Source organism: Ambystoma mexicanum, chromosome 4p (genome assembly GCF_040938575.1).
Source record: "Ambystoma mexicanum isolate Mex_15411 chromosome 4p, UKY_AmexF1_1, whole genome shotgun sequence".
In the NCBI taxonomy this organism is placed as follows: Eukaryota; Metazoa; Chordata; class Amphibia; order Caudata; family Ambystomatidae; genus Ambystoma; species Ambystoma mexicanum.
The window spans coordinates 224368636-224396192 of record NC_090927.1 but is presented as its reverse complement, the minus strand read 5'-3'; positions in this window follow the sequence as shown (position 1 = coordinate 224396192).

The following is a 27557-nucleotide window of genomic DNA, read 5'->3' as shown; positions in this document are numbered from 1 at the left end:
CACATGAAATGGAGTGTGGATGAACACAAAGAATGCAGGTGACCTGAGGGGGGGACAAAGATATGGATTCCGAAGATACAAAAGTGTGGAGAAAAGGTGAAGAACATTGAGGAGGTGGTCGTGGACTTCACCAGAGGGGTGACTGTAGAGTGGCAGATGTACACATCATCTCTAGTGCCCACCCCCTCACCTCTGTCATATTGGAAGGGCAAGAAGATACAGTACCTGACACTAGGTACCATCCCAACATTGCATCGAAGATATGAAAGACGTTATGCCCTTAGACAACCGTATCGAATGTACCCTCGCACTGAGGAGGTTGAAGGATGTCTGCATACGCCATTGAACATAGAATAGCTATAAGTGAAACTAGACCAGAGTAAAGTGATATCACAATTACTTACTGTTCTTAGAGAGGCAACAGTTTCACCTCACTGATGATGCCCAACAAGGCTGAAACACGTGTATGGGGTTACTGTTGGTACTCTTGTTCAGAGGAGAATTGCCTAGCATTTCGGCGCTGGACTGCCCCAGGGCAGGACAAAGGCTGATATGCGGGAACATTTCTTCTCTGTGAAAAGAACAGTGAGCTAAAGACCTGGGTGAGACTCTCCCAGGGGCCACCCACCCAAGAACAAGTCAATGGGCTGTGTTCGTGCTGGTAGAGAGTTTCCCAGACCCCCCTCTGTTTTGCATACCAAGTAACTTTGGGTCTCACCCTAAGTTACCAGGGGAATCCAGACGTGGACCCCTTGCTCACTGTTCTTAGAGGGGCGCAGCTTCACCTCACTGATGATGCCCAACAAAGTTGAAACGCGTGTATGGGGTTGCTGTGGTACTCTTGTTCAGAGGAGAATTGCCTAGCCTTTCGGTGCTGGACTGCGCCTGGGCAGGACAAAGACTGATATGTGGGTAAATGTCTTCTCTGTGAAAAGAACAGTGAGCTAAAGACTTGGTAGAGTCTCTCCCAGGGGTTATTCACCCAAGAACAGGTCATTGGGCTGTGTTTGTGCTGGTAGAGAGATTCCCAGACCCCCCTTTGTTCTACATTAGTACAGGTCAATAATTGGAAGTACATGGGTATTAACTTTGAATGATCTTGCACTCAGGCAGTGCTGAATAAAGAGGTAATGTTGAATAATGCAAATTGATAATATGTATGGGAAGTTCTCAGTGTTGCCCCTCATTACATTTTATAACTGTAAGGTTGTTCCTAGTATGTCATATGGTGCAGAATCCCAATTGAGAAGAATCCATTGGGGTAAATTTGAAGGAAATAAATGGAAAGCAGCCCTAAATTTACCTAAAGGTGTCCCGATCCAATCTTCAATCATTAAGGTTTGAACTAGGTCGAAAATCCCTTGAATCTAATGGTGTATGGAATTCACTTCTATTATACAGCAAGGTACTGGTTCCTACATGCAATTCATTATATAATAGTCTATAATGAAGGAACAAGTTCAGAGATAAATCAGTGGATCGATGAGATGCACTAAATCTTAAGAGATATTTAGGCAAGTGAAGTTAATCATAGGTATTACTGCAGGTAGTGAAAAAGATGCTTACCCAAAGGAATTGTATTGAAACGAAGGTGGAAACTATGAAATATAACCTGTTTCGGCTCTCATAACTGAAAAAAGGGTAGGCGGTATTGCAACGTAATTTTTGAAATCTCCTAATAAATATTGGTGACATAATTTCCTAAGATTAAGATTGTACCGCCTCCTGACATAGAAGATAACTGTATAAAATATAATCCTATGGACATGCTATATTTTTGCAGATGCTGCAGGAGGACTTTGAACCAGAAAGGCTGACATATCTTTCTATGGTTTGCCCTCAGCTACTTTATCAATGCACGAAGCACTTTCCAAGATTCATAGATGATTTTAAATATATGGGTACTTCAGAGATTTGGAAATCAATAAGTATAATCATATTCCACATTTTATAGCAGCATTGAATTTTATGGAGGAGGTTTTAACTTAGTGAGATGAAATGGAAAGTAGCAGTATACACCGATGTTTGTATATGTTTTTTTTCTAATATATTGGTAGAATATTTGATTATGTGACTGTGATTTGATCTGAAATGTATTTGTTTGTGAGAGGTTTTTTCTTCAAATCAAAATACAATTAAAAAAAAAAGAAACTTCTGTTGTCCCTAAAAGCACCGAATGTGGGTCCACAGAGAGGGATTCAGTGCCCCGAATATCCAGAAATACCATGGAAGGAGAATAATCGAATAAAGCCTAAGGTCCAGGAGCCTTTAAGTGACAAGACTTTGAACTGGGTGAAACTAGAATCAGAACTAGCAGATGCTGACCTATGCAAACAGCAGTCACTTTAGGAGTCAACCAATTAAGCTCCAAAAGGCAAGAGAGAGTCTACAGAAATATGCAAAGAAAGGTTGCTTGTGATACACTGAGTACAGAGGTAAGCCACGATATGCGATGATCTTAGCATGGCGGGGCTTGTGGAAGTAATGGAGAAAAAAGACCATCTGTGATCTAGAAAGGCCCAATGGATAACTGCTATCCTTTAGAGAACTGCACAAAAAATACAGCCTTTCAAAACAGGACATCTGGAATTGAACACGACTCATACTGGCTATGAAAGAGCTTAATGGCATCATGGCCCTGAGATGACATTGGGGAGATGCATCAACCCTAAAGAAAATCGCTATGAGAAAAAGGGAGTCTCCTCTTGGCAACCATCTTTCGCAGAGTTATTTGCTGAGGCAATATGGATCACTTCGAGAAATGTAAGAGAGCCAGGATGACTGTTCTACAGTGATGAGTCCTGGCTGTGCAGAGATTTCCCGCAAGCCTTGTATGTTTAATTGGAGGGAGCGTGTGTAGAGGCTGACCTCAGGCGTCTGAATGGTTGCTAGGGTAGATGTAACCTGGGGTACAGACGTGCAGTTCTTTGTGAATTTGATAGGCTCTCTTAAAGTGAGCTCTTTGCTTGGGCAGCCAATGAAGTGCTTCCTAATGTGATGATTTCTCTTGACACCATCTGAAGTCACCTCTCGAGTTGTTTCTGTGCTAGTTGGAATGCTCTTGCTGAGAGAATCCTTCATAGATGACATTGCAGCAATGGTTCCTCTAATTATTGTGGACTATATGCAGCAGTAGAATGCTTCTGTGTGTACTTTTCTTCGTCATGTGTGCAACCGAGTGATGCATTGAGCCACGTGGTCAACAAACATACCTGGATTCAGACATACATTCCATGAACTGACATGTCTGGTGAATGCCTTAAAGTTCATGACAAGAACATGCAATGTTAAATAGCGTTATTCATGTCTTCACAAAGAGGCCAAAGAAATGAATTGTCAAGTCGGCAAAAATTGTATTTGTAACATGTTTCAGCACTAAAAAAAAACTGTTAAATAATCAAAAACCAACATCACTAAAAAGGATCTGTAGTATAAAACGAATAAATTTTTTAGATAAACAATCATTTTGTGTTTTCACTCCCTGCAAAGAGGCCATGAAAATGGATGCAAAAATATGTAAATGATTAATAGGCAATAGTAACAGCACAACCAGTCTAAAAGGAAACCAAATGCATTGTTTACTTGTGTCTACACTACCAACAAAGAAGCCATGGAGGTGAATGGTCAATTGGGCAAAAGGCGTCTCAAAATCAAAACTGACATCAAGTTTGCTTTGGAAAGGACCCTTAGCATGAAAGGAAGATGTGCTTCCATACACAATCGAAATGCTTCTGCTTGAACATAGGATATTCTGGTACTCCAGACCCTCAAGTAACCCAGAACACGGGGCTCAGAGGGGAATTGCATGTCTGCACACACCAGCAACTCTATATTTGTATCGCTCTGAAACTTTTTGGAAAATCAGTGATTTTACGCAAAGAAATGGGTGTAGGTTGGCCGATATAGGATAGGCATTTTACAAAATACATGGCCACAAAACCTGCACGCGCATTACATATTGACATATGCAGTAAAAGTTCCTATGGTAGTAGCGTTTCAAAATCGCTGAAAGAGAGAAGGGGCCTCATTCCGAGTATCCCAGTCCGGAAAAAAGGGTGAATCTTTTTTTAAAATTATTATAATTGTTTTAATTTTTTTATTTTTTTTCTTGCTCCACACTTCCCACTTCTCCCCCCCTCCATGCACTTTCCCCCTTTCCCTCTCCCATGCACTTGCGCGTTCTCAATGTCACTGGGTCAAGTAAGATCGTTGTTTTTGTTCTCCCTTGTTCCCCTCCCTTGCCTTGTCGCGCTCTGAAACACTTCTGTATGAGCGCGATACAAATAAAATATCAATCAATATCAACGTCCTGGCACCCTTTCTGGACCACCATACTACGAGAATGCCGGTAAGGGCCACGAATCCCCCGGCAGGCCTGACCTGTTGGGTTTTCAGGCCCCTACCGGCATGTCTCTCACTGAAGCACCGGCACTGTTTGCAAAGGTGCTGGTGCTGCCGTGTCCCCATTCCTATGGAGTCAGGGAACGAGGATTTACTGTTCCGCCGCCACTTATGATATCCTGGTAGGACCAGGATATCAGACAGCAGAAACAGTGTTACGGCAGCACCGGCGGGTTACCACCAACCTTGTAATGAGTAGCAGAAATTAAATAATTATTTAATACAGTTGGATTTTCAGCAAATGTGCTAACCCTAAATAAAAAAACAAGCATTGGCAATGCCAACAGATGGGCTTTTGCGTAGGCATGGGAAAGGCACTTGCAAGGAACTGTAATAGGTTATTAACAGGCCATTGATACCAGCAGGTGCAAAATGGAGCAGGTACCTTGGGATCCAACAGCAGTGCCTGGCAAACGTTATGTTATGTTATCCATTTTTGTAAAGCACAAATACGCGGGAGCGATCTTGGTGCTGGAGAATACAACAGGGGAAAAGAAGACAGCCTAAAAGAGATAGGTTTTTATGGCACAACGAAAAGCCAGGTGGTCTTTTGTGGCTCGAAGGGTGAATGGAATAGAATTCCATAGCTTAGCAATCAAAAAAGAGGGGCTGCCCACCCTCTCCAAGCGATAACGAGACACAGGAAGAAGGCAGGCGTATTGATATCGGAGAGGTCATGGTGGCAGGGAGACGAAATCTTTCCTGGAAGTACTCTGCTCCTTGGCCATGGAAAGCCCGGTGAACGATACATAGAGATTTTAACCACAGGCACGTTGTTGGACCGACAGCCAGTGCAGTGAACGGAGGACTGGTGAGATGTGGAAGCCATAGGGGAAATGCGAGCTGCTAAATTCTGAAGCATCTGCAAGCGGTGGAAGAGAGAGAGGTTGAGCAAGAAAAAAAGTTACAATAGTCAAGAGGGCTTAGAATGAGAGAAGCTACCACAAGAGGACGCAGCTGGACAGGAAGAAAGGCAAACTTGCGACACCTAATAGCCCAAACTAAAACTAAATGTGCCTACAGCTACACTTCAAACTGTTTGTTTGAAATGGCCCTAAATTGAGATTTGCAAATGTGGGCCATTTGCTGAGGATCCCCTGAGAGAGATGCAGACCAAGGGACTCAACAATGAAGATAGGATGGTCATATTGTGTGTAACTGAAAGGAATTGAACTTGCATGACAGCACAGCTGACAGATCCATTAGTGGATTAATCAAGACTGGGTCTGACTATCCTTTCCTAACCTGAATCTAGTGTCTGTATTCCTTAGTGCCCCTGCTCTCCATGCCCTTGGGGAGGGCGAGATGGGGGTTTGAGTGAAAATACCCCATTGAGTGAAAATACCGCATTTGGGTTGAGGGAGAGTGGGGTGGTGCATACTTGGGAAGGGGGGATACCATGTCTCGCCCTTGGGTATTCTCCTCCCAATCCTCTTTGACCCTCCACTCAGGTGATCCTCCCTCGCTTGTCCACACCCAGGGTTGGGATCCAAAAGCGATGGCCCTTCCCAGGCCACCTAAATGGAAGATCCCGGGGGAGTAGGTGGTAGAATACGTCAGGTTTCTCACAAAGGGCCGGGTAACTGAGATCACCTTCTCGTCCTATTCCAGGGGGGTCCTTATATGGTTCAGGGAGGCCGCAGGGCTGAGAATTACGCGGTCTACGGTGGACACAGAGGGGAAATATGTGGCCACGATGGGGTGCTCTATATTTCTACTGGGTACTGTGAAAACTCCAGCAGATTCCTCACAGAATCCCTACCTAAAGTCTCCTCCGACGTGGCCAGGGGAAGACAGCCACTACCTAATCCTAAACCTGGGGGTGGTATTAGTAAGGTGGAACACCTGGGAGGAGAAGGCCCTTAAGTGAATGGGATGGTTCAGTTGGGAGAGGCGTGGTATAGATCTTCACAGAGAGAGATTTCCATGATGCCAGAATATCTAATGGCCTGTTGCCAGAGTAGGGTTTCCATTCCCAAAATTACCCAAACTGTTGGAGGTGAAAGCCCTCATAATCGACAGAGGAATAGTATATGTAGGTATGAGAGAATACATATCCCTACATTTGAGAGTTATGATTACCCTTTGGGTGTGCACTAGAAAGCCCAGAATCAATCATCTATTCCTTTATAAACTTCAGCGCGAAATGTTTCCAGAATCACTTAAACAATGTCAGCCTTTTGGGCAAAAGAACCTTAAAGTCTTCCAGTTCTATCATTCTCTAAGTACTGGGACGAGGAAGAGAATCTTAGAGGTACAGAACTATGATGTGTAGGCTAGTGGTTGTAATGACCCACACTGGAGTGGAGCTTTTGAATATATAAGGCCCCCTCAGGTGCTGGCCATTACAAGCAGAAGGATGAGTGAGCAGCAGCCGGGGAACTTGCAGAAAGAAGACACTGGGGGCCGCCACCATGATTACAATGGAGTGCAGTGCTGTGAGAGTCATAGAAGCAAAGACTTCATTCTACAGAGGACGCACAGCGGTAACAGTGTATTTGTGGGCTGTCCCGTGAGAGAAAGGAACTCTGCCTCTGCAGCATCCTGTTTCGGTGGTTGGCGTTCACCAGAGCACGCAAGGGCAGTGACAAGCTCCTGTTCTAACCAGCATGGGCAGCAAGAGTGTGACTGGGGCTATCGAGCGCCAAGGACCCGACACGTGAGGAGAAGATCGAAGTGGCAGCGGGTCGAGCGAACGCGCAAGAGAATACCAGTGAGTTTACCTTCCTTAGGTGACCCCGGGCGCACCTTACTAGACCGCTGGCTGCTGTGAGAAACCAGAAGGTGTCTCATCCTGCTACTGTCGGGGGATCTGTCATTCAGGTGGCGAGGACACAGCCATCGCTTATGGATCCAGTTCCTGGGGGTGACCAGTGCGGGAGGATCATCTGGATGAGGGGTCTTTGGGGAGTGGGACACGGATGGTGAGACACGGTATCCCCTTCCACATAGCACCTTTACCCCATCCTAAAAGGTAGGATACTTAGGACCTCAACCCGCCTCCCCTTTCCCAACACAAAACATTTTCACGGCCAGCTCACTGTGAGAGAAAACGGACTAACACTCAAGCCGTATACCTGCCATTTCTCAACACAAGGGTCAGGCAAGGCAATTACTGATTATTACACACACACCTGACTTCCATCACACTTCCCCACACGGATAAAAGGCAGAGCATGAAAGAACGGAAGAAGGCAAATCACACAAGGAAGCAGCAGTTCCAAGATGGCAGTTTAATACGAGGAGAAAGAAGGCAAGACGAGAGAGGTTTGCAATGAGGGAAGCGCCATTGACCTTTTCAGAGGAAAAAATGCTACTTTCGCAAGTCCTCGGGAACAAGAAACATAAGACCTGGAATTAAAGTTGAAGAACTGTGCATGAGGTACCCGGGGCTCTCCTGCATTGATAGCCAAGGCTGGGATGAACGATTGCCGCCGTGGTACTGTCCTTGGCTCCTACAAGGAAGCAGCACCAGTAAAGTCAGCACAGCCGGTGAGTCGGGGCATCTGATAGCAGACCGGTCTGTGTTAGAACCCAGGTTTGAAGCAGAAACATTGAATTAACAAATCTGAAGAGAACAGTGTTTGTGATAAGCAACACAAATATAATTGAACATCCAAGAAGTGAGTGAACTTTTGAAGCCAAGATAGATATCATATACAGAGTGGTCCGGCACCACATGGGTGCTTGTTCAAAGGTCTCTGTTAGGTATACAACTAAGAGGTAGAAATTGTGAATTGTGGAATCGAAGTGGTCCTGCAATGGGTCAAGCTAAACCCTGTGCACATTCTGGTCAAACGCTAGACACCCAAAAGGGAGTAAATGAGGGGTTCCTTAAATTTTACCAACAACTGTACCAAGATACAGGAAAGGGAGAGGGGAGTGAGATCACAGAAATATTGGAGGATAATAGGCCTACCAAAACTAAGTGCGGAAGAAAGAGCACCTGGATGCCCCGATTACGCTAGAGGGGCTGGAAGCAGTGGTAAAGCACTTGCCCACCAGTAAGGCCCTGGGAACGGATGGACTGTCTAGTGAATTTTATAAAATGTATAGCACGGAAGTACTTCCCCCAATGCTAAATATGCTGAACAAGGCATTGGAAGTGGGGAGATTGCCGGAATCCCTTAGAGAGGCTATTATCATCCCACTTCTCAAGCCCAATAAACCAAGCGCAGATTGCAGGTCATACAGAACGCTCTCCATGTTAAATCAGGATAGTAAGATTCTTACGGCAGTACTGGCAACCAGATTGAGACAAGTCATAGGCAAGCTTAAATACCCAGATCAAACTGGATACGTACCACATAGAAGCATAGCCGGATAACTTACACCACCATGTAATAGAACAAGCAGAAGGTGACACGCAGGAAGTGGCTATAGCCTCGCTAGACATGGTGAAGGCCTTTCACTCGGTCAGATGGCCTTGGCTGCTGGCCGCCTTGAAAGAATACGGAATAGGGCCTGGGTACTTACGATGGGCTAAACTGTTGTATAGATCCCCACTAGCGAGAGTCAAGACAGGGGTGATCATCTCGGATAGATGGCAGCTCAGCAGGGGCAGGAGACAGGGCTGTCCCTGGTCTCCGATGCTGCACATTCTTGCATTGGAACCCCATGCGATATATCTGAGACAATAGTATGAAAATGTGGGAATCCACACCAAGGGGGGACCACATCTCATATCGTTGTAGGCTGATATACTGCTATACCTGAGTTATCCAGAGGAAAATTTGCAATATATCCTTGAAGTAATGGAGCGATTCACATCGCTCTCTGGGATTGCAGTTAATCCCCTGAAATCCAGACTGTTCCCCCATGGCAGATACAAAGGGGCTCTGTGAGAGAACCTACCAGTATTACAGATACCTTGGGAGACCAGCACCTTTAGATACTTGCGGGTTGATATATCACAGGGTGGAAGACGAACACATACACAACACGGAGAGGGCAGTAGCAAACTTGGATAAGATTCTGGGAGAAGCTACCCCTGGCCATGGTGGGGAGGGTGGCACTGCCCAGGCCGTCACACTTCTTTGTTAATATCCCATACATGATACCCAAGCGATTCCTTGGTAAACTACAGAGCTTAAGCAGAGGTTTCAATTGGCACAATACCAGAAACAGGATAGCCTTATGTAAACTGCAGAACACGTACGACAGGGGGGGTATCAAATTACCCAACAGATCTACTACCTGGCTAGCCCATTACAGCACATGGCTAAATGGTCAAAAGGAGGACCCCATGGCTGAGTCCAATTTGCTTAGGTCCGAATGTGCCCGGTTTTTCCTGAAAGAAATGATATGGGTGCCGAAAATAGTACTGAAAGGGCAAGCAAGGTTGTTGGAACTGGGATGGAGTATATGGCGTAGGGCCTGTCGGGCCTTGGAAAACCCGACTCTGTGCTCCCCACAGGTGCCGCTAGTGGCGCTGGAGGGAGTAGACCAACAACTGCGAAAGACGATCCGGAAGCACTGGGAACTGGTGGGCATCGCAACAGTGGGAGACCTATGGCAGGAGGGGAAGGTTATAGAATTTGATGAGCTGATAAATGGAACCGGAGTACACCCAGGTCAATACATCACCTGCACCAGGGTGGTTCGACAGGTGAGAGAATCATGGCCTGATCTGGTGCTGGAAGACCAGCCAGATGCAACCATTGAAACAATGTATGATAGGGTGGACATGAGGTCTCCCGAATCTATGAACTCCTGAGGTCCAAGGTGGGGAAGGAGGTGACGCAACTGAGGCGGGATTGGGAGGAGGAAGTAGGGGTACCCATGCATGACGGGATGTGGGAGAGAGCCCAAAGATACCACAAAAAAGTGTCCAGAAATGCGAGGTTGCAGCAGATCCAACTATACGTAACCCACAGGGCATATATGACCCCTCAGAGGGTCGCTAGATTTAAAAACACAGGAACACAAGCTTGCCCTAAATGTGGAGAGGTGAACGCTGGGATGGTGCACATGTTCTGGGCATGCCCAGAGATTGGAAAATTTTGGGGCGAAGTCACCCAATGACTAGCCGAGAAAGGAATCCAGCTAGACGTGGAATCAATGTGGGCATTTATGGTGGGGAGCTTCACGAGACCTCACAACCTGAAGCATGTAAGCAAACTCAAGGACCTGGCCTATAAACTGGCCAAGCGTAGAACTGCCATGGGTTGGAAGGCGAGCCACAGACCCAGAATAGAGGTGTGGTAGCGGGACCTCCTGAAATGGGCAGAGGCGGAAACAGCGGTACGGTATGAGGCGACCAATAGGGGTGGGGAGGAAACGGAAACTCTGATGGCTTGGAGACACTTAATAGCTACACTGTATGGGTCCATCCAGGACTGGCCAGAGGAACAGAATTCCTCTAGTGATACAGGGGGGAGGGAACCTCTGGAAGACACCACAGTGGAAGAGTGGGAGAGTCGGCTCGAGTCGGGGGTGTGTGGGATAAGGGAGAGCAGCGGTTAACTTGCGGGAATGTGTCAAATGCCTGATCAAAATGACATACACTGCTGGTTTGTTTTTGTGTGTTGATTGTTGTTATATAAATAATAAAAACATTTTTATTTTAAAAACCCTGTGCACATTCGAAAGTCTACAATAGGTAATACAAACTGCAATTCATCCGAGCCTGCCTGAGGGAGACTAATTGTGTAAGAGGAAGGATCTGAGGCCACCTGAGGGGTATCCGGGGTGAACCGTGAGCCACCCGAGAAAAGAATATTGTCTTAACATTGGAGAAGGGAGTCTGAGCCCGGAAGAGGGGGATCCAAAGTAACGATTGTGGTATAAAGGGATCTAAGCCCGGCTGAGAGGGATAAAGGGTAAAACATTATCATACATTTTCAGGGGAGTAAAGACCAAAGGGTTATTTTGGAAAAATAATCTTTGGTGTTTTCCCCCTCGAACATTTCTACCCCAGGCTTTCAACCCTGATCCATTTATCACACCGTTTATCACACCGTTTGTTTAAGTTCAATGAACACCCTTGAACCGTGGTCACTGTGTCTATCTTACTATTGATGCCAAACCTTCCTTACACTGCAAACCGTCATATTGAATGACGAACTGATGAAATAAAGAACTTGTGGCCTAGTATACTATACTAGTATAGTATATTGGAGGCAAACGGGAGGAAAAGGATTCTAACAACCCCTACCAAAATAGAAAAGGGACAATATTTCAACAGGACTGTGACCATTCCTACCTAATGTGAAGGCTTGTTCTGAAGTCAGCAAATGTCTCAAATCTCAAGGTTCCCTTCCCCAAGATTTAGTTTTGTTAAGCAACACATGTTCAAAAGAAAGTATCATTGTCTTCTTAATTTTTGTTTCCAAAGTTCAATTATTTCTGCTTTCAAATATTTGTTTCTGTATTGTGTAGCTTTAACACAAGTGGGTTTAATTTTAAAGTTCCATAGTAAATTCAGCTTCAGCATCTTATTTCACTTTTTCTTTAAAGTTAACTTCACATCAGAACTCAGCATACAGTGATTTTACTTTCTTATTCTTCAAAGTTATATTCACTCCAGAACTCAGCATACAGTGATTTTACTTTCTTATTCTTCAAAGTTATATTCACTCCAGAACTCAGCATACAGTGTCTTGCTTGACGTTTTAATAATTTCAGAACTCAGTATACAATGGTTTGCTTGAATTGTGGTTCCACTCCTTTTTTGGCTTCAGATTGTCTTAATTCTGTTTGTTTGCAAAGTTTTGATTCAGTTCGGTATTCAATAAATAGTTATGGGTTTTGCTTCAGATGCATTTTCGCGTCATCTGTTCGATATTTGTTCTGGATTTAACTGAATTGCCCATGAATTATAAACAAGAAATCGAAATTTGCAAACAACAAACATTCCATAGAGATGAAATGGACTAAAATAAACCGAGTGATAGAAAACCTAAAGGATTTAGTACAAAAACAAACATCAAATCAAAACCATTAAGCACATCACCAATTTCTTCAGAAATAGAATCAGCGAGCGAGGGAGAACAGGAGGCCATCAATTTAGAAAGCGAAGAAACCGGAGAAATAAACACTCCATATTCTTTTTTAGAAGAATATCGAAAACACAAACAGTGGAAAATGACAAACCCAAACTATCGAGTAACAACAAGCACTGCCACAAATGGTGGCCCATCAAAAGAGTTAAAAGAGGCAGAGGAAGCATCAGAAGGAAACGAAAGGCAAAAAGGAGTAAAAACAAGAGCACAAGAACAAAGATTAAGGACCTAATTTTCAATCTCTCTAACAAACTTTGCTCTCCCTCACTTACGTCAGTGCTCAATAAAGGATTATCCTTTTGTCCGTCGTACAATATGTACTTCTTTAAAACAAGAATTGATGCATATAAATTCTGCAGAAACTTAAAATTAAGGAAATACTTGGCGACATCAATCAGTAATACCAAAATTAAAACATTGCCTCCAAAACCATCAGATCTGTCAATTGCTCATTCTATGGGTACAGTAGATCTATTGAACATACAAGAAAAAGATGATCGTCATACATTAGAATCATTTGCAACAAACTTGGGTTTCAATATGGAACTAAGTGAATCCACTTAGCTAAAAGGAAATCAACATTTTACCCACATCTGTTTACAGATAATGTCATTGACATTTTTGAGAAAGCAGTGACATTTAAAATTTTAAAAAAACAAAGGTTCAAGCCGAACAACCAGAATTTAACATTGCCAGAAAGAACGGCTCTTTATGAATTGAAGAAAGATGATTCAATTATAATCAAACAAGCAGATAAGGGTGGGAAGATTGTGTTATTAAATACAGCAGACTATGTAAAAATAGCAGAAGAACATGACAGGGACACGTATGAGAAATTAACATCCAACACTTTACCATATGTAATTAAAGAATGGAATACTTTGAACACACACTATTTTTAGGAAAAACGTATTACAGAAGAATAGTTCATTTTCATGAAAAAGCCTTACCATATTGTTGCAAGTATTTATTTTTTACCAAAGATTCACAAAAAATTTGGTTTGCTTCCGGCCAGCAGACCAATTATAACCAGCACTGGCTCTTTGACGGAACCGATTTCAGCATATATAGACCAATATCTCCAATTGCTGGCAACAAATTTAGCATCATTTATAAAAGATTCAAAAGATGTGATTAATCAATTGGAGCTGATAGAATGGGAAGCAGATATAGGTTAGTCACATTTGATGTGACCAGTGTTTATACTAGTATCCTACATATTAAAGGCCTGGAAACTACAGAAGAATTCTTACGTACAAGATCTATTTCATATCAAGAACAAAACAAAATGATCATTGAAATGCTTAATTTTACGCTAAACAACATCTTTTTATTCAATTAAATCATGTATAAACAAAAACAAGGTAACACAATGGGGGCTAAATTTGCCCCTGCATATGCAAATCTCTATATGGGTTCCTATGAAATACATCATGCCTGGCAACATCCAGCCTTCTCAGAGAAAAATCAGATAATTTACTGGAGTAGATTTATCTATGACATTTTGATTATATGGAAAGGTAGTAGAGAAGATCTTTTGGAATATCACAAGTACCTAAATGAAAATCAGAAAGAATTCATTTTTTAGATCTAGAACTGTACATCTCCAACAACCAAATTAATTCAACTTTATACAGCAAACCTACATCAGCAAACAACATTTTACATGCTGCAAGCAATCATCCATTCCATATAAAACACAACATACCGTATGGGGAACTTTTACGGATCAAAAGGAACTGCACTGAAGATGAAGAGATGAACAAACTTTTGAATGTAGAAAAAGAAAAAATCCTGATGAGAGGTTACAAACACCAACAGCTAAATCAAGCTCTGAATAAAAATAGAAATCGAACAAGAAAAGATCTTTTGAAAAGTAAGCCTAAAGACACAAGCACCAAAGCCTTACCTAATAACATCAGATTTATCACCACCTACAATACAGAGGCAAACCAACTAAAATCAATTCTAAGCAAACATTGGCATCTACTCAAAATGGACACAGATCTGACACCGTTTCTCACTAACACACCAAGTTTAACATTTCGAAAAGCATCCCATTTCAAAAACATTTTATATCCTTCCCATTTCAGCAAGCAACAAAAAATATGAAGAGGCTTAGACAGATTGTGGCAGAGAGGTAGATTAATTGGCTGTTACAAATGTGGAAATTGCAGTATGTGTTCATACTCTGAAAATGGACTGAAGGAAATTCTACAACCCAATGGTGGGTGTCATTACATTGAAGATTTCATCAATTGTAAGACAAAATATGTCATTTATGTGATAAAATGTATCTGTTACAAGATGTACATAGGAGGTACGATCAGATGCTTAAAAACCAGAATAGCATATTCAAGCTATTAAGAACCAAGATGAACATTACCTGTTAAGCAAACATTTTTGCACAGAACATACAATGGACCAAATTATCAACATCAAATATTTTGGCCTGGAACATGTAAGAAATCTGAAAAGAGGTGGTAATAGAGAAAGACTCTTCAGACAGAGAGAGGTGAATTGGATTTTTAACATGGACAGTTGTGTCTCAGGATTAAACTCGGACCATGAACTGGGGCATTTCCTATGAAGAATTTACGGTTATTCACTACATATAAAAATAAGTTCACTAACATTTTGATGATCAAGTAGGGGCAATACTGCAATTTGTATCACCATAGATATTTATATGTATATCAATACATTACTGTACAGCATAGCAGTTAGAGATGATTTACTATGAGATGTGGTAGAATTTACCCCCAAATGGTCAAATTTTGAGAACACATTGACAATCATTTTTATTTTTATTTTATTCATTGTTTTGATCCAATTCACTTGCACCTTTAGTTAGAATATAGCGAATCTAGCTTTGCTCAGAAATGTGGTCTGAAAGCCAGTAAAATATGCAGGAATCGAATAATTACGATCCAGATATTAGATCATTTATGATGCCGTAATCAATTGGTCAAAGGCCGCAGAGAGGTGAAGAAGAAACAGAACACCAGCCTCTTTGCGGTTTTGCATCAGCGCGAGATCATCGAGAAACGAAATCATTACTGATTCAGTTCCCATGGCAGGTCTGAAACCTGCTTGGAAGCCGTGAAGGTCAATTGACTCTTAAAAGAGAAAGCTGAGGTGTGAATATCACTTCCATAAGTTTCATGATGGCTGGGAGAAGTGAAATAGGATGATAGCTGTCAGAAAGTGAGGGGTCAAGGTGAGGTTTCTTCAGAAAAGGAGACACAACAGCATGCTTGAGAGAAGGGGGATAACAGTGTGTAAATGAGTAGTTAACAGCTGCTGTAAGGAATGAAATGCAGTCAGGTGCTAAAGATTGCAGCTGGTGAATGAGGAGTGATAGCTCTTTTACAAGTTTGAATAATTCGCGGGAGGAGCAAGAAGATGTTAAAATGCGCTCTGTGTAGTGAAGAGATTTTGCTGCTTAATGACCTTGTGGTTGTGCCATTATTTCCCCTTGCTCCGGATTGTGGTAGGAATATATCATATTGTATCCCCTGCTTAGAATTGTGAGGCTGATATATCCCCCCATCCACCCATTTACTAGGCCCATAATTGGAAGAAAGAAAAAGCAAAAAAAAACAGTGTTTTGGACAGTGCTACATATTTGTCCTGCAGTGAATATGGCATATCATTCAGGTTACAATGGATTTGTGTTGCATAGATTTACTTTTACACAGGGCAGTTCACATTAGACACGCATAATTCTCCTGTCACTCCACCACTGGGTCCTGGTGACAGAGGCGGTGGTGCGGCCACACAGCTGACTTTGCCTATGGCCTGTGGCAATCTGTACATTTCTTTCCATCCACCATTTTCTTTCCTTTGTTCAGTCTCAAAAAAAGAAAAGATCAGAACAAAAACAAAGTCTAAAGGCAAGGAAGGGAGATGGAGACAAACTGACATTGAAAGAAAGAGAAATAAAACAAGCAATGATGTAAATCCCAGAGCAATGTACATGGAAATAAAGGAAAGACTGACACCGGTCAAGTCTGTACTGTAAACGCCATACAAGGGAAACAATTAAAAGGGAAACATGAAACCGCACAAACTCTCTACAAGTGATTTCTATTTTCTGTCATAGGGAAACATGAGAAGAAAAGGCACCTCAATGAGACAGAAGATTGATCCAGTCCAGACAGACTAAAAGGAGGAAGATTGGAAAAAAGAAGATTGAGATGAAATTCCATCAGCCCCAAAAAGAAATCAAGATACTCATGAGGCAAGCTATTCAGGAACGTGAGGGAAAGAAGAAAAGAAAGAAGACCGCTTCCAGCTCTTCATCATCCTCCTCTTGTTCAACCTCAGTTTCCATGTCCTCCTCATCTGGGACCTCCATGTCTGAGTATGATGTAGAAGGAAAATACCTGGACAGAGAACAGGAGGAAACTGTGCTTTGCTAGGTGTGGGATAGTATGGGATTGTACAAACCTGCTGCTGAGGGAGAGTCGGCTGACCCTAGAATTAGACAATAAAAACACTCCCACCTCCAAGATGGGGCTACCTCTTATTTCTGATATAAAAGACAAAAGCACATGTCCATGCCCTGGTTTATGGCTATCTTATACCCTTCAAAGGGTACAGAGTCCTTTCTTCCTGAAACTGTGGAAGTTGATCACATCTTGGCCAGACTGGTGGGAATATCTTCCAAGGCAGCAGAAGAGGCAGCAGTAGAGAACCAAGTAGATCAGCAAGTCTGAGCACAAGTATATCGCGGTTTGGCAGAGATGGTTGTACTTTTTGATTGCTGAACAGATCCTGCTTCAATTGCTTGGACACACCTCCTTTTCCACAGGAACCCATATAATCCTCCCCCGGGCACTCATGCACACACGTTCTCAGAAAGTGTGAGCACATGTGTATTATGATTTGGCGGCCGAGTGACAGGGGCAGGCAGGACTATTTTGTTTAACCATCCGATTAAAAACTACAATGTACTGCAACTTTATTGGAGCTCAACGCTTTGTTGCTGCATCCCTCGTCTCAGGAAGCTCAGTTCAAGCTGCGCTCAGACTTTTCAGAGTTTGATACGTAAAACACAAACAGCATTTTTTTCCAGCCCTTCTCGTTCTTTTTTTGTAACACGTTCCTTTCTTGCGTACTGTGTGCACGTATGATTTAAGGAGTGGGAAACAGTGGCTGGGTAGAGAGAGAAAGATTATCTCAACTCGCACCCACTCTACAAATTGAGATCTACAAAAAGCATCTAACAGATGTCAATTGTACCTGCTCCATTTGGTAGGGGAATCACCTGCCCCTGATATGGCGCTGAAATTAATGGAATCCACACCGGAATTCTTAGGGATAGAATGGCTTTCTCCTGGAATATCATCTCCGGAAATGTGACCTCTCTGACTGAAAATGTTGAATTGGCACCCCCCTTCTTTAGCCAGATCAATGATGCTTCAAAACAAATCTTTCCACCTGAAAAGATTCCCATGAGAATCCAATGAGGAAAACCTCCACTTCAACTTCAAAAATGAACTTGCTTAGCTCAAGAACATTAGTAATGGATCATATGAATGCATCAGCAGTTACTGATGTGGTCTATCTTGTACCAACTGCTACATCTGCTCAAAGGAATGTGAAAATCCACACCCACATTCATCAAGATACATATGAGGAACAGGACCAATCACTGCAATTTGTGGGAACAGAAAACAACCCACCCTGTTCTGAGAATACGAGCAAATCTCAAAATAAAATAAAAGATTTCTTCTTAAAGTTGGGAATGTGCTCAGCTAGTAGAAAGTAACTTGTGTCCAAAGACGGCATGAAGCCAGGTCTGAGAGTGTCAGTTAGAAGTCTCTTGGGGGCATTCCCCAGGGTGGGAATGTATACTCCTCCTTTGCCTGAGATTAGTGCCATTGACATCAGTGAAATGTATCCTTCATGGGGATCCAAAAGGATCTTATGGTTGAACATGCTTCAATTTTAACAAAACATCTGTCAATCAGTTCGATAAACTTCCCTGATGCTGAATCTCAACAAGTATTACATGAGACGCTAAAAGATATGGATGACAGGGTTAAATTCACTTTCCTGTCAATTTTGGCTTTAAATCTTGCTTTAAGCTCCTTTGTTAGCCTCTACGAAAACAAAGGATACTCTTGTCTGCTAACGTTCTGCAATCTAGTGAGATACAAATAGTTTTGGGTATGTTAAAGGATCTCCTGGAGAAAAAAGGAAGCAATATTAACACACTTAAAAAATAAAACATCTGTATCCTTGGAAGATTGAAATAAAAACATTTTGGATATTATGATGACATTGGAAACACATCACAGTCTCATCATAAATCGACTTACCAGTTATGAGGAGCAAAGATCAAGTATATGTGTTGCTGGAACTGACAAATGTGGTTCAGGTTGCGAAGCTAGTAACTTTTGCCATTGAAGAGGATCAAGGCTTCTGCAAGGGATGTGCAATCAGCCGAATGGCGGCCTGTTGAATGGATTTGATACAGGTCCCGCTGTTGAGCAAGCCCCATTGCTGTGTCGCAATGAATTAGAAGATAAGGAAAAAAGAAACCGGCAAAAAATCTTAAAAGCTTAAGAAAATACTTGAGATTTTTAGATTTAATCGACAAACTCAATCATTTCTGAGGATCAACCTGATTGCAATAGGAGCACAGTCTCAAAGAGAAGACGTAAACAGGGGGCTCAAAATACAGCTTGCCCCTCGAAGATTGATACTGACATTCAAACGCCTAGGTGGGATATGCTGCTGGCGAGAGAGTCTTTGAAAAGATTTCAGACAGTGGAATCTTAGAATGCCTCCAACCGTGATTCTTCGATCCAAGCAATTGATCCACAGATTACAAAGGGCTTAAATGAGGGTAATAACCCTAGAAAGAAAAACACGGAACAACAAATAGACAACGGAACCACAATACCTGATAAAAACTGTACGAAGAAGTGGGGAAACACGTGTCAAGGACTTTTCCAGAAATCAGAGCTTTTTCAGCTTTCAAATAAACAAGGATCTTTTCAGAACTTAAAGCTTTCAGCCTACTACCGAATAATCAACAATCTACATAGATCCTTGGCCCGCAATACATTTAGGAAATCAGGCCTTTATCCACATACAGCGTACTCTGCTTAAAATCCAAGGAATTCTATGAATAACAAGAAGACCAAGAGCCTTTACAGTACTTTCGGCTTTCTTCCATCCTATCATCATTGAAGAATTAGAACTGACTCAAAAACAAATCAAAAGTTTGGAAACAAGTTCACTCCAATTAACCACTCAAAATAACTTTCTTTGACAAAATCAACCCATTGAATGATTTAAAAGACTTTCTTTGACAAAACCGACCAATCGAACATTAAGATACAAACTGACCAGTTTGCACAACTTTTGTTTTTCCTTCTTGTTCAACGAAGTAGTGAATTAACTACATTGCTCTAAATTTGTTTTCATTTTTTATGCATAACACCCTTAAATAAAACAGATCTTCAAACAGAACCAATTTGAATCTATCATTTATTCACCAGAGAAGCGCAACCTTGGGACTTTAAATTTATGTTAGTGAAAAGCATTATAATACACAGGAGGTCATGACTAATGAAATTCCATAGGGGGCGACAGGCCGTCTCCAACTGAAAATGTGGGATCTTTGAATACTAAGAGCAATGTCTGGTCTCTGTTGACAGGGATTCCGACGCAGGTTTTTCAGAAACTGAAGAGAAATAATGTCTCGCTCTAGCGAACGGTGATATCCTCATACTTAGTGGGAACACAAGGGGTTATAGGAGCTTTATGACGTCAACTAGCAGTGACATTTTTGGCACATTCGATCTGAAAAAAGGTGTCTAAACTGGTCAGTAAACACCATGGTATTCTTCCAACAAAATTATACTTCCATTCAGATGACCTGCCAAGCAGTTTACTTGTGTTAGATCCCTATTATGACCTTGTGTGTTCCAGGTTGGCAGAGTTTATGGAGTCCATTACGGAGGTTCTGGCATGGGCTCTATGCATGGGAGAAGTTACCACCATTCTCATGGCAGGGGGTTTAAACTTCTATTGTTTTTTTACAATTCAGAATAGTAATGGCTTGGCTGTGGAAAATGGTAAGAAGTGGAGGCATGTTCTTAATGAGTGGGACTTGCTTCAATATAATGGGAGTGTGGAGGGAGATTTAACTCCCGCCCTGGCATGGGAAAACGGCAGATCAAAGTCGATTGATGATTATATAATTGTGTCAAGAGATATGTTGGACTGTTGTGTTAAAATGGATATAAAGCCTACTGGAAAAGGTGACCACAGTATGCTAACTCTTAAACTAGCCTGCGAGAGTAATCTGACATGGAGGGGCCAACAGACAGAACTAGTGGTAAATCAGGGACGTAACAGACTGGCAAGGTTTGGCAGTAATGGCCATATGTTAAATAAGATCAGGAGAGAATCTGTAATGTCATTATCACCAAATCAACTGATTTCGGCTTGTTATCCGGAACATTACAAAACCTTTATCTGGGATCTTGATAGACCTGAGATGGGAACAAAAATGTTGACGACAAATCATAAATACAGCTTTGGTCAGGAGACTTGGTTTCACAAAATAGAACTCCAGAAAAACCTGAGATTTGAAAAAAATGAATATGTCTAGATCTGAGATATTGATGAATAAGAAAAGACTGTTATCAGTCTTCCCAAATTGGAATAGATCTAATAGAATATTAAAATTACAGAGGCAAGGGGAGATACTTTAAAATTAAAAAAACACCCGAAATGTGTGGTCCTTAGTAAATAACAGGAACGCGTCCCAAATACACTGTCAGAGCAACTGTATGTCGGAGGAATTGTGGTTTACACATTTTAGGAACCTCTTCTGCAAGCCCTATGAGGATTTGGTTAATAAGCCTCTTAATTTCCCCTGGTTATTGTGCCCTTCTATGGAGGTAGTGGGAAAACTGATAAAAAACATCTTCCACCTCGAGGGCAGCAGGACCAAATGGTCTGTCAAACTCGATTCTTAAATCTGATTTGGCTTCCTGGTCAATGGTTCTCTTTCTCCTCTTTAAAAATATAGTTTCTCAGAAGCAATGCCTGGAAAGGTGGAAAATGATAGTAAATATACCAATCTATAAGAAGGGCGATCGGACTGATCCCACAAACTATCGTCCGATTGCCCTTCTTGATGCGGATAGCAAGATCTTTGCTGGGCCGTTCTTACAGAGTTGGAATGCTGGGAAGAAACAAATGGCATTCAAGATAAATTTCAAATAGGCTTGAAAAGAGGCATGTTGACCACTCTAAATGGCCTTATTGTAAATTCCTGGAAGGCGGGCAACTCTCCTCTTTACATGGTCATGATTGACCTCTCAAAAGCGTTTAATACTATAAATATAACTCACCTTGGGGAAAAATTAAGAATGTGGGGCATTCCCCCTTGCCTTCTAGCAATACTGATTTATTTGCATCGAAACACAACTATTCAGGTCAGGCTAGATCCTCAAGGACACCCCTGGAGTCTGATAACTACACAGAAGGGAGTAAGGCATGGTTGCATTCTTTCACCATACCTTTTTAAATTGTACCTAGCTGACCTGAACGAGTCAGTGTGTGAGCATGCTGTAGCTAGTCCCAGGATTGGAACCCATAAGATCATCTGGATCGCATATGCTGACAATATCCTACTTTTAGACTTCACGCCTCACAGCATTAAACACCTATTAACCGTGATAAGTGGATACACAGCAAAAAATAAGCTTCAGATCAATCCCATTAAGACAAATATCATGAGGTTCTGTAACCCCGACAAAAAAAAGGGCTAGTGTCAGATGGTCCCTCAATTCACAGTTCATCCCACTGGTAATGGAATGTCTTTAGATTAACTCCTCCTTCGGACGTGATATTGGTGGAGGTTAGGCTAAAAGACAAGATGAACTAAATGTGTAGCCAAATGAAAAGTTTCAATAGTACACATTGTAGGTTTTCTACATTACCATTGCTAAGGTTTTATAAAGGTAAAGCCATACCCACATTAATGTATGGTATGGACATAGAATCCCAGGCCTGGAACCTTAATGGGGAGCGGTTGGATGGTAGACTTTGGAAGAGAGCGCTTTGTCTCCAACAGTCTCTCCCCATAACATTTTGCCGATATGAGTTAGGTTTGAATTCATTAAGGGCCATTTTGGACCGGAGGCTACTACAACTGTACTGTTCCATCAAAGCTCCACAGATAAACTCCTTGTTTGTAGAGGTACTTCACGAGGAAATTAGGCAGAGTGATGTCTTCATGAGGAAACTAACAAATAAGGTGAATCATATTTTAAGAATGACATCCAAAACAGTGGGGGACTTAATTAATAATCACAACAGTATTAAGAAAGCTGTAATGGAGATGGACTGGTTAAGAAATATTGATGTTGTGTGTTCATTAAAGCTCATTGGCAGTCTCTCTTTCTTGGATAAACCTAAAGGGGTTCTGCCCGCTTACTTGATGAAATCCCCCAATCGCAGAGGAAGAAATGTGTTCTTAAGATTCCATCTGAATTTACTTTCAACAGGGGAGATTTTAACTAGTTGAGCGAAGCAGAAAGTTATAAAGGAGACCAGTGCATTGTGCCAAAGAGAGACCAAGCAATCGCCATGACATATTCTGATTGAGAATTGAGTGTTCGGGGACCTCAGGAGCTGCTGAGGTCCTCTTTCTGTCATTTTGTTCACAACGAGGAATGGCTTCAGACGGAAGAATTTTGGCAGAGACTGTCCTCGGGCCACGAAGCGTTTTTATCCATTGAACTTCTAAAAATACTAAAAGCTCTTGATTTGATCAATGATGTAGTCCTGTGTTGAGTTACATAACCCGGGGACTGGTTAGAATTAAGTAAAATGTATTTGTATGAATTTGTTTTTGAAATTAATGTTTTTAGAATATTGTGTTCTATTTTGTATTATGTAAAAAGTCATATATATGACTAACACATTATTAATGAGAAAAAAAGTAGATCGGAAGGTGAACTGTACCCTAAAGAAGGTCCACCTGGAAGCTCACCTTACCCAGATAAACAATATTTTTGGATCTTACACAGCTGAGAATGTTCTTGGTGGCTCCAAGAAACTTCATAAAGTGATGGAAGAGGGATTGGATCCTGTACCCATTCTAACTGAGATACAAAAACAAGTGGAGCTTGTGTCCGACTTGTCATGTAATGGGATGATAGCAGTGTCATTGCTATGGGGCCAGGCATCTCAGCCAGAAGACAAATTCATTTAAGAGATTACAAATCGGAGGGGTCACAGAAATCTACTGCATTGAAAATCCCTTTTGAAGGAAAACAAGCTTTTTGGGGACTCCCTAGAAAACAAGAGGCAAAATGTCTTCAGAGCAGACAAACATGCAGGAATTAAGCAGGAAGATTTCCTCCTCAACCTCTAGTCACAAATCAGCTAGATCGAATTCCCAGGCTCATGCATCAGGTAGCAAGACCAGGTTTTTTCAGAAGACCCAGGGGTTTCAGTCAAGACCAAAAGCAACAAAACCTCATATGCAGCCGCTGAATTTCTGATAATCACAGCAGGCCAGTCAGTGGAAGACTCCAGCACTTTTTCCAGTCTGGAACAAGTGGTCTTCAGATACCTGGGCTCTACAGACCGTGCAAAGGGATTACCAAATAGAATTTCTGTCCCCTCAAATTCAGTCAGTCATGATCATGACTGCTATGGCAAGAAACTGGACCAAGAGGACTGCCATGTCCAAAGCCATTATGGATCTTCTGGACAAGTGGGTCTTTGTGAGGGCTCCCCGGAAGCCACAGGGTAAGGGGTTTTACCCACGAATGTTTCTGGTCCCAAAACCTTTGGGGAAGTTCAGATTGATTCTAGATTTAAAAGCCCTCAATGTGTTTGTCAAGGAGGGTGTTTTCAAAATGACCTTACAGAAAATCATTCCCCTGGTACAAAGAAGAGACTGGATGATGGCACTGGACCTTTAGGATGCCTACTATCATGTAGCCTTCCCGCAGTCTCACGAGAAATATCTCAGATTTGCAGTGGGAGCTGCCATTATCAATTCCATGTTCTGTCTTTTGGATTGAAAACAGCGCAAATGATCTTTACAAAACTGGTGGCCCCTTTGGTGGCTAACCTCCATTTGCAAGGAATTTAACTCTTCCCCTATCTTCATTGGTTGATCAAGACAACTCTCAGGAGGACAGTACAAGCCCAACATTTTCAGGGTCTGTCACGCCTTTCAGTCCTGGGTGTTCCTCATAAATTGGCCGACACCCCATGTAGTCCCATCCCAAAATCGGATTTTCATTTGGGCACAGTTTTGCACCAGACAGGGTAATGTTTTCCTCTCTCAGGAAAGGGCTCTTCATCTCCAGGCAGCACTGTCCTCCATTTCGGGGCAAGATTGGGTCTCAGCACAGGAGATTCTGGTGGTAGTGTTCTTCTAGTCCTTTAGGCTCGTCTCTACCTTTGATCTTTGGTGAACCATTGGGTCCCAGCTTCCCAGTCCTTCAAGGCCCTCATCCCAATCTCACAGGGTTTAAGGAGGGATCTGGCATGGTGGTTGGGAATGGGGAACCTTTGATGGGCAATTGGCATAGATAACCCATCAAAGATCACTCTTACCACAGATGCCAGTAGCCTTGGATCAGGGGCTACTTTGGGGTCCATGACAGTTCAAAATAAGTGGGATCATGAGATATACCACAGGTCCTCAATTTGGAGGGAGCTGAAAGCCATTTACAGGGCTCTACTGAGGTTCTCCTGGTGGATCAAGAGTCATGTGATTCTGGTTAGAACGGACAACTCCTTAGGCATGGCCTATGTGAAATGCCAGGTGGGCTCTGGGTCGAGGGACCTGAATGCCTTGGCAGGGAAGATAGGATCCTGGGCAAAAAGGCCCCTACTATCCTTAGAAGCGGTTCACATTCGGGGGATGGAGAATCTCATGGCAGGCCGCCTCAGCAGGATATTTCCCAGTTCTCAAGAGTTGCTCCTGTCAGACACAACCTTCTCTGGGATCTGTTGGAGGTTTGAGACACCAATAATGAAATTGTTTGACTCCCCTTCATCTGGAGAAGTCCACAGGTTTTGCTATTGGTGCCAGATGGTGGGGGCATGGGGAATGGATGCTTTGAACCTGGATTGGCCTCAGGGTCTTCTCTATTCCTTCCCTAGCATTCCTCTCATTCCCAGGGTTCTTTAAAAGATCAGGTGGAGTAGATCCTCTTGAGTAGTTCACTATTGGTCCCACACAGGGTGCTTCCCCTCTCTTCTGGAGCTCCAGTCGCAGGGGATTTGGAGGCTCCCAAAATGGTTGTGCCCTAAATAAGCATGCCAAAGGTCAGGACACAATGTGATACAATGGTCAGCTTTGTTATTGAGAGTGATGGGCTGTGGGCCCTTGGTCTCTCAGAGTAGGTAACAGAAACCATTTTCCTCACAAAATGACCTAGTCTATGATAGACATTGGGTACATTTTCTAAAATGGTTAAGCGTCTGATATCTCTTACCTTCAATGTGGTGTTCGGGTCATTCTTCAGTTCCTCCACAATGGATTTGACAAGGGTCTCACAGTAGCCACTCTTCACTCTCAGTGGGATTCCCATAAAACTCTAAAAGGTGGTTTTCGAGGGCAAGATGGAGGGAGAAGCGTTTCTGGGCAGATTCCTTAACAGTCTCTCATCCTCTCGACCTCCTCCGTATAAGGGTCTGTCTCCCTGTGATTTACCTTTAGTCCTGAGATTCCTACAGAATCCTGACTTTGAACTCATTGATCAAAGTGATATTAAACACTTCACAATCAAAACTGCCTTTCTAATTGCCATTACCTCGGCTCGTAGATGGGGTTAGGTTGAGGGACGCTTTTGTGTAGACCTCCCATCCTTAGGTCCTTCCTGATCCTCTTATTCCGAGGTCTGAACCTAAATTTCTTTGCCAAGATGGTCTCAGATTTTCATGTGTCTCAAGATGTGATCCCCCCACTTTCTTTCAGGTCCCCTAATCTCCTGAAGAAGCATGCCACTCCATAGATGTGAAGAGACCAGTCTTGGAATACCTCTCTAGGATGGGGGGTTTAGACAAACCGGACAGTCTCCTGTTCACCTTTGGTCACCTTTGGGACAGCTGGGGCAGGAAGAAAAGCAACTGTGGTGTCGATCAGTTGTTGGATTAGGAAAGTTATTTCCATGGCATAAGGATTGACTGTTTCTGAACATGTGCAGGGATGCTTCAAGAGGGGTATGCTGCCTCCTGGGAAGATCTGTAGGGCTGCCACTTGGGCAGGCCCCAACACATTCATTATGAATTATAGATGGAATGTGAATAACCCCAAGGATGATTCCTTTGGGGTTGCATTGCTGTTAAAGGGCAGACTCTGATCACGTGGTTGGTTTGGATTTCTATTGTGATGTGGTGTGTCTCATTGGGATTTTCCACAGTACTCTATTTGGATACACCTCATAGGCAAGTACTGGGATCTGGAACAGGTACTGGAGGTAATGCCCAGATTACTTACCGATCATCTTCATTACTCCTAGGTCTACTCTTCCTTGTCACTGTACGTCTGACCCTCCACGCCCACTGTTGGTGTGGATGGTTGTCATGATCCCAGCACAGAAATACAGATCCCATTCAGAAATACTTGAGAGGCAGGGAACTTAATCAGTGGGTCAACAGTGGCTTCTAGCCTGGTGCAAGAGGCATTTGCCTCACTCTTAGCAGTGTACCCATAGGCTCATTACACTTACATTATCTTCCCCATCTTCAACATGGCCTCCGCTCATACCATAAAGTAACTCATAGTGCATTCTAAACCTGTAGCAGAGGGAGCTACTTAAGGCCCGCCTCCACCGAAGCTTTCGCTTTGCGTCTTCTCCGCTGACAGCATGTAACACTTCCAGCGAACTCCTGACAGAACCTGTCAACAGAAGAAAATGAGTCAAAGATATTAGTTCCATAGCAAAATCAACAGAATAGCTGAAAAACTGTAAAGACTTACCGAACCAAAGGTTTCCAGGAATTGTCTGCAGTCCACAGTAATATTCGAAGTCCCCGCATCTCCTGTCGGAAGATCCGTCACAGCCGCAGCATTTCTTCTCTCAGCAGCCTTTGTCCGCGTTCGCAGCATATTCTTCCAAAGGTTTCTACAGCAGTTCCCTGCAACGT